Source organism: Canis lupus, chromosome 31 (genome assembly GCF_048164855.1).
Source record: "Canis lupus baileyi chromosome 31, mCanLup2.hap1, whole genome shotgun sequence".
NCBI classification, from domain to species: domain Eukaryota; kingdom Metazoa; phylum Chordata; class Mammalia; order Carnivora; family Canidae; genus Canis; species Canis lupus.
The window spans coordinates 21,666,410-21,681,744 of record NC_132868.1 but is presented as its reverse complement, the minus strand read 5'-3'; positions in this window follow the sequence as shown (position 1 = coordinate 21,681,744).

The window sequence follows — 15,335 nt, the reverse complement described above, 5'->3', positions numbered from 1 at the left end:
GCTCACCTCAGAAGAGCACTAGGGGACAAAGTAACTGTGCTCAGTAACCACTCTTTGGTTAAGCAGAAAGGAGAAAAATCTAGATCCACATAGATACTTTTGGAATAGGAATTACTGAGAATGTGTATACCAGACTGCTACAGGTTTGAAAAGGCTCCTTAACAGGGACTGGAGACTAATAGTCTAACGCAGCAGCTCTTGCCATAGGGAGCATTTAAGTGTACTGCCAACTGCTCCCCGAGTGACACTCATGCACAGCCAGCGGTGAGAATCTCCGATCTAATCCAATCCTTGTATCATATATAAAAGAAATCCAAGTGACATTAAGCAAAGACATTATATGAGGAGTAGGATCCAGCTCCCCAAATACCTAAGCAAGTGTTCTTAGTGCACTAAAATCAATGCCTTAGGTTGCCATGATTTTCTATTTCCAGAAACTTTAATGAAGCCCATATATGATTGCCTTCCTCAAATATCTTCATAGTTCTAATCATTTCCTTGATATGACCCTAAGGGAGCAAAACTTTGACACATGGGTAGGAATTATAAAAAGGCAGAACTCAACTGGGGAAAAGAAAGGATTTCTGAACATATGTGTAGGGATGGAATGGGCTTGGGGTGGGCTCCTGAGCTCACTGCTAAGATGAGTAAGCAGAAGATGCAGGACAAGGGGACAGTGATGTTGACCTAGGGAAAGGGTTGGGCTCTAAGGTCCCCTTTCAAGCTCGAGGTTCTCTCAGGCTCCATTCCATTGAGAAACTGGTTTTGATCATGGGAAGACATCAGGAATATGGGTCTGCTGTGATTCTCAGGAAAGAAAGGCATGATCACACAGGTCTGGGGCCATTTTGTGTAGGGTTGGACAGCTCCCGTACCTCTGAACTGACCTGCATTCCAAGGGTGGCTTGTGTCTATGTCTTTTTTTTCCCAGCACACCCTGGATTGGGGTTTCACACACTTCATCTCCTGATGGTGGAACCATGCATCATCTGCCACTACTTCTACCTGGTTCCTCTTTTTCAGTCACGTGGAGAAATGTATCACTTCCCAGACACACCGGGCTTCAGTTTTTGTTTTTTTGTTTGTTTGTTTGTTTTTTCACATTAATAAATATTATCTATTATAGTATAAAGATTATAATTCCATCTTATGCAATTTGTAAGTTTATATTGTTATTCACGTATCATAATTACCTCTATTATATTCTATACATAATAAAGTATCTGAAGGAAAAATATTGATTTTTTTTTCAGAGTTCAGGATTGATTTATTTATTTTTTAAATTTTTTTAAATTGAAGTTCAATTTGCCGACATATAGCATAACACCCAGCTCATCCCGCCAAGTACCCCCCTCAGTGCCCATCACCCAGTCACCCCAACCCCCCACCTACTTCCCCTTCTACTACCCCTTGTTCATTTCCCAGAGTTAGGGGTCTCTCATGTGCTGTCACCCTCACTGATATTTTCACTCATTTTCTCTCCTTTCCCTTTATTCCCTTTCAGTAATTTTTGTATTCCCCAAATGAATGAGACCATATAATGTTTGTCCTTCTCCGATTGACTCATTTCACTCAGCATAATGCCCTCCAGTTCCATCCACGTCGAAGCAAATGGTGGGTATTTGTCATTTCTAATGGCTGAGGAATATTCCATTGTATACATAGACCACAGCTTCTTTATCCATTCATCTGTCGGTGGACACCGAGGCTCCTTCCACAGTTTGGCTATTGTGGACATATCTGGGCTTCCGTTTTTGTATACCCCACGCCCTCTATTTAGCATGTCTTTTTATCTCCTTCTACTCTCCCCTAGCACTCCACCCTGGGAACTCCTTCAGGACCAGCCATCCACGAATTTCCTCAGCCTAAACAGCCGTGTGCATCTGTACAGGTTTGTTGAATGATGGAGCCAGAGAGGTGTGGTGAAGGTTCCAGTTGGTTTTAGAGCTCTTCCGGGGCCTACATTTTTGAGGCAGTCTAGCAAACAGCCGCAAGGTGGCAGGGTACACCAAGCGCTGAACGCTCAGATGCCACTTTCCGGTGGAAAAGGCAGTAGGAAGGTGTAAATGGGATTAGCGCTATTTCTTCTAGTTGGCTTTCTGTGCCTTTGTGCCTGCTCCCTTCCTATAACCCTCTTCTTCATCTCAGCGAAGCCATCCCATGGAATCGGCTGGTGGTCTACAGGATGTGATTTGAGGTCCTCTGGCCCCCAGATCTCTCTCTCTGAGACCTGCTTGGGTGTGTGAATTTCCACTCTGAAAGCCATTCCTTTGTTTCAGGTTTGCAACTCTCCTGGGGAGAAAGGAGGTTAGAGGTCCTATCTCAATTCTCAGGCAAAAGCAGGACCTAATAGAGCTCTGGAGGGAGGCTGGGTCTCATGAGATGATGCTAACAATAAATAGAACCGAATGCACAGATCACCACTGGCCTCCCTTGCCAAGAGCTCTCTTAATCGTCACCACAATCTTGCCAGTGAAGGAAGAAAAGATCCCACTTGGCAGATGAAGGAACTGGGATTCGGAGCAGCCAGCCTGAGAACACACGGCTAGTAAGAGGCGAGGCCAGGGATGGGACATTTACCTTCTGACTTGCAGGCAGGGCCTCAGCTAGCACAGCCAATACCTGTGTGTTGGCTGTTGAATTAACAAAAAGTGGCCCCTTTCTTCATGCACCCAGGACACAGCTTTCCAACTGCACAGCATAATCTAAGGAGAAAGTTTAGAATTTCAGAACTGGAGGGATGCTTGGGTGGCTCGTTAGTTAAGTGTCTGCCTCTTTTTTTTTTTTTAAAGATTTATTTTTATTTTAAGATAGACAGAGAGAGAGAGACAGACAGGCAGAGGGAGAAGCAGGCTCCATGCCAGGAGCCCAACGCGGAACTCGATCCCGGGACTTCAGGACCGCACCCTGGGCCGAAGACAGGCGCGAAACCGCTGAGCCACCCAGAGATCCCCTAAGTGTCTGCCTTTAGCTTGGGTCATGATCTCGGGGTCCTTCCTCTGCTAGGAAGCAAGTTCTCTCTCTCAAATAAATAAATAAGTCTTTAAAAAAATAAAAAGAAAGAATTTCAGAACTGGAGTTCTCATTGGGTCAAAATCCCAAATTCTGAATATTGGAGAGGAAGCCACCAGGGCATGTCACGCAGCTCAACATCTGCAACGGAGTGCTGCCCGGAGCTCTGGATGGTGGTACTACGTGTGGACTGGCTGCGCTCTGAGCATCTTGCCACCCCTGTTTAATGCTGAGGGTCTGGTGTTGTCCCTTCGACTCTTCTCTCCCAATCATATTCAGTGACCCTAGGTATATGAGGGTGGAGGGGCATCATCTAAGCCCTGCTGGCCTGGGCCCCATGCAGTGAGTCCCTGGTCAAGCAGCTCTGGCCTTGATTCAAGATCATTTAGTTTGGTCAGGAAGCTTCTTCTCCCGGTCTTAGGTTTCTGACTACACATGAAAAAACTGCACAGGATAATCTCCAGAATCTTCTAGAAGGGGCCTTTTCCATCCTAAGTAACTGGGAGAAGGAGATTGCTCTTGCTGGTGGTGTCCCAGGCATAGAAATCACTCACGGGGATCATGGAGTTCTAATTGCAGGAGGCCAGCCCTTTCTTATCTACTATTTCTAGTGTTTTCTGCATCCACCAGACCAACAGTCAGAGACCCAGGATTTGGGGCTTCCCTATACATGCCTCTCGACATTTTCACAGGTCAGAAGGGGCTTACGGTGTGGCACCAGTTATTACAAACTCCAACCTACTTAACAGTTCAAAAGGGGCTCTGAGTTCCTATATATTTAACAATTTGTAACCTTGCTCAGGCATATGTTTTTTTTTTTTTTAAGATTTTATTCATTTATTCATGAGACAGAGAGAGAAAGAGGCAGAGACACAGGCAGAGGGAGAGAGGGAGAAGTAGGCTCCTTGTGAGGAGTCCTATGCGGGACTAGATCCCAGGACCCTGGGATCACGACCTGAGCCAAAGGCAGATGCTTAACCACTGAGCCACCCAGGAGCCCCAGCAAAATTAAAAAAAAAAAAAATCACTATTTTATTTCAAAAGTAATGCATGTGAAGTGCATAAAAATTTGAAAAATTGCTATGACAAAATAATAATACTAAATAGCATTTCTTGAACATTCACAGTATTACAGGATTTTTAAAAATATTTTTATTTTTAAATAATTATAGATTCACAGGAAGTTATAAAAATAGTGCAGAGAAGTCCTGTGTATCCTTCTGCCGTCCTGGTACCCCAGTGGTAACCTCTTAGGTAATAATAGCGCAATATCAAAGCCAGGACTTGACACAGTTGGCAAAATCTACAAATCTTATTCACATTTTACCAGTTTTACATGTGTGCATGCATATAGGTGTGTGTGTGTGTGTATGTGCGTGTAGTTCTACGTGATTTTACTCATGTGTAGATTCACGGATTTGTGCTATCCCTTGAGTCATCTTCTTCCTCTCCCTTCATCCCCACCCCTTGGCAACCACTGTTCTTCATCTGTATAATTTTGTCTTTTAAGAATGTTATAAGCCGGTCGTAGAAAGACAAACACCATATGATCTCACTCATATGTGGAATTTAAGAAACAAAACAAATGAACATAGGGGAAGGGAAGGAAAAAAAATAAAATTTGAGAGGGAGGCAAACCAGAAGAGACACTAAACTCTGGGAAACAAACTGAGGGTGGCTGAAAGGGAGGGGGTGGGGAGATGGGGTAACTGGGTGATGGGCATTAAGGAGGGCACATAATGGGATGAGCACTGGGTGTCAAATAAAACTGATGAATCACTAAATTCTGCTTCTGAAACTGATAAAAAAAAGATAGATAGATAGATGATAGATAGATAGATAGATAGATAGATAGATAGATAGATCAAGACTAGAGAATATGCCTTGGCCAAAACAAAACAAAACAATGAATGTTATATACATGGAGGGATGCCTGGGTGGCTCAGTTGGTTAAGCACCTGAGTCATGGTTTCAGCTCTGGTTGTGATTGATCTCAGAGTCCTGAGATGGAGCCCCGTGTAGGACTCCCTGCTAAGTGAGGAGTCTGCTTCCTCTCTCTCTCTCTCTCTCTCACTCTGCCCCTCCCCTGGTTCATGCACTCTTTCTCTCTCTAAAGTAAATAAATAAATATTTAAAAAGATTGTTATATACATGGAATGTAATAATAGCAATAGGGCAGCCCGGGTGGCTCAACGGTTTAGCACAGCCTTCAGCCCAAGGCCTGATCCTGGAGACCCAGGATCGAGTCCCATGTCAGGCTCCCTGCATGGAGCCTGCTTCTCCCTCTGCCTGTGTCTCTGCCTCTCTCTCTCTGTCTCTCTCTCTCTCTGTGTCTCTCATGTATAAATAAATAAGATATTAAAAAAATAATATCAATATAATATAGTGGCATAATAATGTAAGTAACATATTGAACATTCACTGTGTGCTGGGAATTGTTTCTAGCTCTATACAGCTGTGAGCTCATTGATCCCCTCAAAGATTCATTGCAGTGATTTCTATTAATACCCGTACTTTCATATGTGGAGATGAGATATTCACCTAATTTTATTCAGACAGTAACTGGCAGAGCTGAGGTTAAAATCCATATCTTGCTCTAGAATTTAAACCTTTTCTTATAACATTATGCTACCTTTCTAAACAGATTAAATGCAAATTTTTAAAAACTAAACACAGAAAAGTATGATTCCACAGAGGCCTCAGAAAATGTCAAATGATTGCTACCATACAGAGGCACATTATCTCAAGACAATGCAATTAAGGGAAAAATCAATAATAAAAAGGGAGCAGGAAAAATTTCATTTGTCTATAAATTTTTTAAAAATCTACCTCTAAACAATTTGTGGGTCAGAGAAGAAGATTGGAGTTTATCCTCACAAGGGAGCAAGGGTTCATGGGCAGGATGCCATGAGGCAAAGGTGCAATTGTTTCTAGACTGTAAACAAAGGTGACACTGTGCCACCCCGGACTGAGTTTAGGAGGGAAGACAGTGTGCTTTGGTCATCCCAATCGTCTCACCTGACACTCTGCATTCAAGGAACCCATAATGTTTAGTAATGGATGCCACTAAAAAAAAAAAAAAATATATATTAAAAAAAGACCTCCTAGTGGATACTGCCTCGATTTTCCTGGATCCCAGGTCAAAAACTCATAAGTATTTGCAAAGGCTTTCTGGTTTTTACTGGAGTCACATTTAGAGAGCATCGTGGGTTCCCAAAACATGGCCTCACATCACAAATTAACTGCTTTTTCAACTTTTAACAGTTTCCTCCTTCTTTTTTTTTTTTTCCTCCTTTTTTTGATGAAGGATCACTTTCATACAGAGACAGTATTGTGGTGGCATCACAAGGCGTTGCCTTGCAGTCCCGTAGGTGAGCTCCATTAGGAAGCAGCTGCTGAGATGTGCTGCGGCCTCATCTGGGAGCCCTGTACTGATGCAGACTCACAACAAGGCTCTGTGTCTCATAAATCATCAGGTACTGCCATGAAAAGATATCGATGCTGCATAGCATTGCAAATTATAGACACCAAAACATTATGATCCTTTTTAAATCAAATTTATTCTATAATCAAGTAAATTCTAAATTTTAAATCCATAATAACTTGACACAAAAACTGAAGGACAGGGTGAGGTGGGGCAAAGAGGATGTGGAACTTTTGTTTTTTTGTTACTGTATTTTTGTAAAGCTTGATATTTTGCAATGAGTTTATTGCTTTTAAAACTGTATCTGGGGAAAAACTTAATGGATAGATGTAGTCAGTGAGCCACATTGTTTGGGTTCAAATCCTGGAACTGTCACCTAGTAACTATGTGACCACCAGTAAATTACTTAGCCTTTCTGTGTTCAGTGTCCTCCCCCGTAAGATGGGAATAGTAATTACAGTGTCGACCCCATTGGCTCTTGTGCCAAAATGCATGAATACACATAAAGTACTCAGAAATACTCGTGATGCAAAGTCAGCATTCTATCACTATTCACTTTTACTACAATAAAGTTTTATTAGGATTTTCTTCCCAGTGAATTTTTAAGATGAGGAAATAATGCTCTGTTTCCTTGCCCAGTTCCTGGGGCCTCCAGAAGTGGGTTGCAGTTTCTGCTGTTTCTTGCATCATATAGTCTCTTGGAAGGATGACCTGAACTCCCAGGTGGAAACCGCTGCTACCGTGAGCTTAGAGTTGTACTCTGACCAGTTTCCAGCAGTAGGTCCCCTTGGACCCTGAAACCATCTGGACTGAATCTTAGAGTTTCTTCCCCCTCTTGGATTTTGCTTAATTGCCTTTGTAAGGAGTGATACAGAGTAAGTAACCATTATGCCTCTTGCAACTGTGGTTTCTACGTTATCACAGAATATATTCTCCCATATATATTTTTTAAGATATTTATTTATTTATTTATTTATGTATGTATGTATGTATTTATTTATTTAACACACAGAGAGAGGCAGAGACATAGGCAGAGGGAGAAGGACGCCCCTTGCGGGGAGCCTGATGCAGGACTCAATCCTAGAACCCCGGGATCACGACTTGAGCCGAAGGCAGATGCTCAACCACGGAGCCACTCAGGTGTCCCTCCTGTATATTATTTATTGAGTCCTTTTTAAATTCCCTCTTTCCCTGATCTACCAGCGTGAATCCACCCTAAGATTTTCCTGTCCCTTTTGTATCATGTTTTTAAAAACTAGGTGGGAGATTTAAGGCAATTTGATGGCTATCTCCCAAGGATGTCTGTATCCATTTGACAAATGCAGACTTAGAAGCAAGAGTGCACTCATTTCTTGTTCATATGAACTTCATCAGGGAAAATGGTCCATAGAATTTTTATTGACAAAATGAACTCATTAAATACCTTTAATATTCAAATTCTGAGTATTAATTGCTTTCCAATATAAGTACTACAAACTACTTATTTCTTTATTTTCTCAATACTTAATCCAGTAGGTCTCAATTGGCTGTGCACCACAGAACTCTCTATGGAGTCGTTTGGTATGCTAGAGTGAAGGTACTTTGCACCTTCCTGCAGAGGGGTCTGGATTTGCAAGAAACTGAGTAGATCAGAACTCAGAGCTAGAGTGTTATCAGAATAGCATTGGGAACACCAGCCAATTTGTGAGGAAAAGGGAGACAGAGTGAGGTCTCAAAATGGCTCATTACCGATATGCAAATCTGATTACAACCTTCAGTCTTAAAACAAATCTGAGATTCCACATCTCCTTTAAGACAAAATCTTAACTCTTCACATGGTGTTTAAGGATCTTTCACAGACACTAACTGGAAGATACCTGCATCCCTGTGTTTAGAGCAGCACTATTTACAATAGCTAAGACATGGAAAAAGCCTGTGTCCATCAATGGATGAAGGGATGAAGAAGTGTCATGGCATATAAATATGTTATTCAGTCATTAAAAAATGAGGAAATCCTGCCATTTGCAACAACATCGTGGAACCTGAGGGCTCATGCTAAGTGAGATAAGTCAGACAAATATCGTATGATTTCACTTACATGTGGATCCCTTAAAAAGAAAATTTTAAAAATACCCAACAGATACAGAAGAACAAACTCATAGAAAAAGGGATCAAATTTGTGGTTACTAGAGGCGGTGGGGCGGGGGGGGGGGAACTAGGAGAAAAATGGTCAAAAGATACAAACTTGCAATCAGAAGAGTAATAAATACAAGGGATGGAACTGAGAGCATATGACTACAGCTAACCCTGCAATATAAGGTATAGGAAAGTTGTGAAGAGAGTAAATCCTAGGAGTTCTCATTACAAGGAAAAGACATTTTCTTTCCTTTTTTTGCCTTCTCTTTTTATTGTATCTGTATGAGATGATGGATGCTGACTAAACTTACAGTGGTCATCGTTTCACATTATTTGTAAGCCAGACTGTCATGCTGTACACCTAAATTTATACAGTGACGTAGATACCTGGAAAAAATTGTTTTAATTAAAATTTTTAAAAAGTCCTTCATAATCCTGCTCCCATGGCCTCAGGCCTCAACCTTTCTCATTTCTCTCTGTGATGCAGATGTACTAACTTATACAGAGTTTCTAGAACGATTCTAGATGATTTTATCCTTCAATTCTTTGCTGATAGTTCCCTGGCTTAGAATGCATTTATTCCCCTTCTTTGTTTAGTTGCAATAGCTGATTCTTCAAGGCTTTATTCATGCAGCACTCCTTCTGGAAGCCTCTTTTAAACGTGTGTGGTACACATATTTATCCAAATACATTCTGTGCTCAGAGGAAACACTCGGTAGGGCTGCAAAGGAGGAACGATAATGTAAAACCTTTCATAGTAAGGCAAGATTAGAAAGGATTTTGTAAAGTTGAGGCCGAATTGGGCATATCTGAAAAGGGGTGCTTCGAGAACATGTCTTGCATTTTCTTTGGCCTATAACATTGTTGGTGGCTTGCCCCAAGTTTGAAACCAAGAGACCTGGGTGCCACATCTGCCAAGATTCTCAATAGCAGGGCTAGAAGGTCTTTGTCCATCGTAGACAGTGAACCAGGTGGGGTTTATGCAGCAAGGATTCCCATAGCTAAACCTTGAACGTCTCAGTCTACTGAGTCATTACAGACAAGTGGGAAGGGCTCTTGGACATCACTATGGGGAGACACTGCATTTTCTGAGCATCTTTCCTTACCTCCTTCTAAATGAATGCTGCGACCAACTAAAAATCAATAACTGGAAGCAATTGCCGTATAAGGAGTACAAGTTAAAATTCTGAAATTTTACAGAACTTCAGTATTCTGTATAGTACGATCAATCAAACAAACTACATGTGAATATCAACTTGACGTATCAGCTTGGATTTCTCAGATTTTAACATCTTCCAAACCATGCTCTTGATCTCCCTACAAACCTGCTCCTCCTCCTTCCTCCCTCCGTAATGGCCCCTCAGGTCTCATGTCAAACACTTAGGGGTCGTCCCGGACTCTTTCCTCTCTCTCATATACTCCACATTCAGTCTTTTGTACCATCCCATTAAAATGTGTGTAGAATCTGGCCATCATCAGTGTCTGACCGCACCACTCTGTCACTCTGGCTGTGACTCAGTCTTCTCTTATACTGAAAAATCTTCCTAATTTCTTCCCCTGTGTCCTTGCTTGTCTCCCACAATCTATTCCTAAATTGGCACATCGGTGATTCTATAAAAATTTAAGTTACACCACCTTGCTCTGCTGCTCCAAACCTTCTTTCCAACTCTCATGAAGGGCCTAGAAAGCCAGATGTGGTCTGGCTCTTGCCTTGTGTGCAGTGGTCCATCTCTCCTACTCCTACACTGGCTTGTGAGCAAACCAGTGTGCCACACTGGCCTTCTCACTGTTCCCTGGACACACAGGTGCTCTCCCACTGAGGGGCTGTACTATGCTGAAATGTAGACCCTAAAGGTAGTCACACCCTATCCCTGGAACCTGTGGATGTTATGTTACGTAGCAAAAAGTTCTTTGCAAATGTGATTAAGAACCTTGATACTGGGAGATTTTCCTGGATGACCTGGGTGGGCCCAAAATAAAATCACATAATGTAAGAAGCAGGAAGAGAGAAATTCTACAACACACAGGGAAGACAATGTGAAGACAGACCAGAGAGAGATTCCAGGATGCTGGCCTGGAACATTGGAGTGATGAGACTACAAGCCACAGAGCCATTTTTCTCTAGGACTTCTGGAGAGAGTGTAGCCCTGTACCTTGGCTATAGCCCAATGATATTGATTTTATATTTTTGGCCTCCAGAGCTGTGAGGCAATACATTTTTGTTATTTTAAGCCATGAAGACTGTGGTAATTTGTTCCAGGGGCCTCATGAAACAAGTACATGAACTTTGCACTTGCTGTTGGCCCTGCCTGGAATGCCTTTGCTCCTATTGTCAGGATTCCCCTTCTCATCTCTTTCATGCTTTTCTCAAACGTGGCTTCCATTTGATATTTTTTCTTCTCACACTGTCTAAACTGTAATCCTCCTCCATCCACACATTCTGGTTTTCCTTCTTCTGTTGATTTCTAAACAAAACAAAACAAACCTCTGTCTTATAAGCATCCACCATAGTATTATTTTATTGTTTATCTCTCTCAGTAGAATGTAGCACCATAAAGGAAGGGATTTCTACCTTTTTTGCACCATGTTATCCCCACACCTAGAAAAGGATGGAAGCATAGCATGTACTCAATAAATAGTTATAAATAAAACTAAAGCATACAATATATCAGACAAGTGATTAAATCACCAAGGCATAAATAATTTATTATTTTTCACTTGAAATAAAGTGATTTGAGTGTACATAATCAGTGGGACATACAAAAAATTAATGATCTAATCTAATTATTAATTATCTAATGCTTTTACAGTCAGTGCTAATAGTAGTATCTAGTGCTAATGAAATTTTGGTTGAGAGACAAAACAATTATTTAAATTACGTTAAGTAATTTACAGCATCATTTTATAAGAAAAGGCTGAAATTATAGTTGGGATAAAAATACTTTTGCAATACTGTTAAAACTCCATTGGAAACCAGTTTGAACTTATGACTTATTGAATTATATCTTTTCAAGCTCATCTCCTTAAGTGGTTTATGAATAAATAACATCACCCCAGCACATGACTGGTCTGCAGCCCTAGCATACAGATTATGGTCTCTGATATTTCTTAAAATGGTGCCTGATGTGTCTGATATGTCTGAATGAAGTAAGAAGTCTATTTAATAATTAGATATCCTCCTTGAGGGTAAGTTTGGGTAGATGTAGGGTTTTCCCTTCTTCTTGATAATGGGCTTTATGTTGAGATTAGAGTGCCAGAAAACATAATATTCTAGGCTAGATATATGACTGTAAACCTAATTCCAAGAAGCTAGGAGTGTTGGAATTTCCCTTAAGTCCCAGCATTTGAGGGGTATCTTATGGGCAGAGCATGTATTAATGTGTCCTTGCTGCACTAGTGTTCATCCTAGCAGATCATGGATATTAAATAAATCTTTGTTGCTATGAACTGCATGAAATTCACAACACCAATCCATATGCTATGGGGTCTGTGGAGACTTATTATATGGTTCTTGTGTTTTTAGAATTCACAGTCAGCCTTCATTGTAAAAGATATACACAGTAAATCTTGCCTCTATTCATTCATTAAACAAGGCTTTACTGAGCACCTACTATGAATTTGAGGTTTCGGTATTCACCAGAGAAAACATAAAAGATGAGTAAGACGGTCTTGTGGAGGGAATGTAATGATATTTGTGGTGGGTGTTATAAAAGAAATGCATTCAAAATCCTGGGACACTTACTGAGGGCTTACTATTGCTAGATACTGTCCTAATTTCTTTCTTTGACCTTCTTTTGTTCATCTACCTTTATCAGGGTAGGGACATGATGGTTTCTCTAGGCCTTTTCCAGTTTTATGATCTATGACCATCTAAATGAAAATGTTCAGATGCCATCAAGTCATTGCTAGATGCTGATACCTTGGGACAATCTGATCAAAGGGGAGATGCAGGGGTGGTATCTATTTTCTTTTAAATAGTATAATAGATCACATATACAGAAGAGCACAGAAAACATATACATACAATTGAAAGGATAATTATGCACTGAAAACTTGCATAACACACACTCATGTCAGAGAAATCTTTGCCAGCCTCCTGGAAATCCTTCCATCCACAATATATAATAATTCCCTATTACAATCACCTCTCCCCTTCTGCACAGAGCTAACTACTATCTTGACATAGTGACAATCACGTTCTTGGTTTTTAAAAAATATATATCATATATATAACAGCCCTGCACCCTAGAACCTGTTCAGCTCCGTTGTTTCAGGTGGGTGCTGTGATGGATTTTATTGTTGTTCATAATATTCAGGGCCACTCCCTAAACCTCCCAACACCACTCCACCTTTGGCAAGATATATTTCCCTGAACCATTGCAGGCTTGGCTGTGTCACTTGCTTTGGCCAATGGAATGTGAGGCAAAGTGATGGATGTCATTCTAGGTTGGAAGCTTTAAGAACTAACATAAGCTTCTCCACTTCCTTATCACTCTGTCATGATGCCTGGGAAAGTCCCAGAGAGGAGCTATGGTTATTTATGTGTGCATGTATTGAGCCTCAGCTCATCAGAGACTAGCAGGTGCTCTGAGTATAGCTAAGGAACTCTGATGGAGGCCTTCAACATCTTGGACAGAATTCAGCATAGCCTTTATCTGCTGAAAGTATCTCCAGACCCTCTAAATTTGACTGTCTCTTTTCAGCAGAGAATTCTGTGTTCTTTCTTCCTGAGCCACTGACTCACTTAATCAACCCCTATCTTCTTCTTCTTCTTCTTCTTTTTTTTTTTTCCTAGCAGGGAGCACTCTTTTTACTTACATACTTACCTTACATAGTGTGACAATTCTTCACAAAATTTTTGCCTAGGATAAGATCTTGAAAAAAGTGACAGTAGATATGGCTACTTGTAATACAAACTTTGGAGTGTCTGAAACATGGCCTATAGAACTTGGACCCTTGAATTCCAATAGGAAAAGGATCCAACCTGACAGCAGTTGTCCTGGTTGCTACCAACTGATAAAGAGAAACATGAAATATTTCCTGAAAGTAGTTTCACTATATTCACAGAGAGCTGTTCTGATTGTGTGAATGTTCCGAGATTCAGAGTCAATACCCGCTCAGAGTAGAGTTTGGGCCATGCTGCCCTCCATGTGCTAACATCCTGAGGATGGAGAGACCTTCCTAACCACCGTTGATAAAGATCCTCTGGGAATCTTGGATTTGTCTTGTAGCACCTTCCATGGATCTTTGAATTGATAGGAGAATACCAGACATAGCTTGAATTTTCTCTGGATTTGTGTCTTAGTTAAGAAATTTTTCAAACCACTAAGTCAGTTTTACTTAACTGTTTTTTTTTCTTCTTTGGCCCTCAAATACCTCTGGAACAACATATTCCCATCAGTAATAATGGATGACAATGACAGGGGTTCTTTCTGGGCCTGGAGTGGGTAGAGGGGGTATATCCCCCTGCAAGACTGTGTATTGAAATCTGTGGGGTAAGGGCTACATGCAATTTCCAAAAGCCTTCAATTGATACCTACTTCCCTTCCCAGCTCTTTATTACCTTCATATTCTATACTTCACATTGTCATCTCCTGTATTATTCAAATAAGTAACATTTCAGTAATGAACACGTTGCAAAAGTATTTACTAATATTTATTAACCCATATTCCAAATTGGAGAAGAGACTCGTTCTTTTATCCCTCTCCCCTTTGCTGACTTTATAGAATACAGGTGCATAGTAATTTATTTTATAAAAGAATAAAATTTCCTTTATTAAAAAAATTATCTAGATTAAAGACAGCAGCGATGTATAATGAAACTGTCAGTATGCGATATGGCCACAGCTGTACACATTTTTACATTAGTGAGCTCTTAATTTGTGGCTTCTAGAGCAACCCAGTGCCATTGCAGAAAATTGAGGTAGTAAGTTTGTTCATTCGTTGTATTGTAAGCACATGTTTTTTCTTGAGAAAACAAGGCTATTGCACAGAAAGATGAATTACATTGGTCTCTGCTTAGAGGGCTCCCACTCTAAATTAAACCTGATGTTAGGCCTAAGGGGATTGCATCATTTGGGTAGAAACAAACAGATAAACCCTGACAATTTGCACCCTCTATCTTTTTGGTTTTCCTCTCTCTGTCATTTGTTTTGGGAACAATGATACAATATTTCTCTGATTCATTCCTGGCACGTGGCTCCAGCCTGGGCCATTATCTCCTCAATTCATTCAATTCCTGGGAACCCATGGGTCCCCCATCTCTCCTAGGCTGGTAGCTGACCCCAGGGAGATGTGAGCAGCCCAGTCCTGAGGCCTTGGCTGAGTAATTTCTCATTTCTGAGCTTCAGGTGTCTTAATTCAATGTTGAGAGATAAGGAAGTCAAAGAAGAAATCATGTTTCTAAGAAGAGTTACTCTGGAACTCTAGAACAAGGGCTCTAGGAAGTAGTTTTGTCCTTTCTGAAGTCTTTGGCACAAAGCTAGTGGAGAGCATGTCCCCATTCTAAGAGATGATGCAGAGGTATCATCCTCGACCTTATCCCATGCAAAAACCACTTGGAGACAAGTGCCAAGACTGGACCTCAACACTGAAAAGTCTCTTCCAGTTCCCAGCAACCTTTTCCATGCTGCATGCTGTTCCTTCTGTGTGCCTCCACCTTTCCAGGGATCTGGTTTCTGGGTAATGGAATCATAAGCCTATCATGACTAGAAGAGGCCCTAGATATTATCTAGCCAGCCTCCCCTGTGCAGGCGGGAAGACAGAAGTCCACTGAGGGAAACCA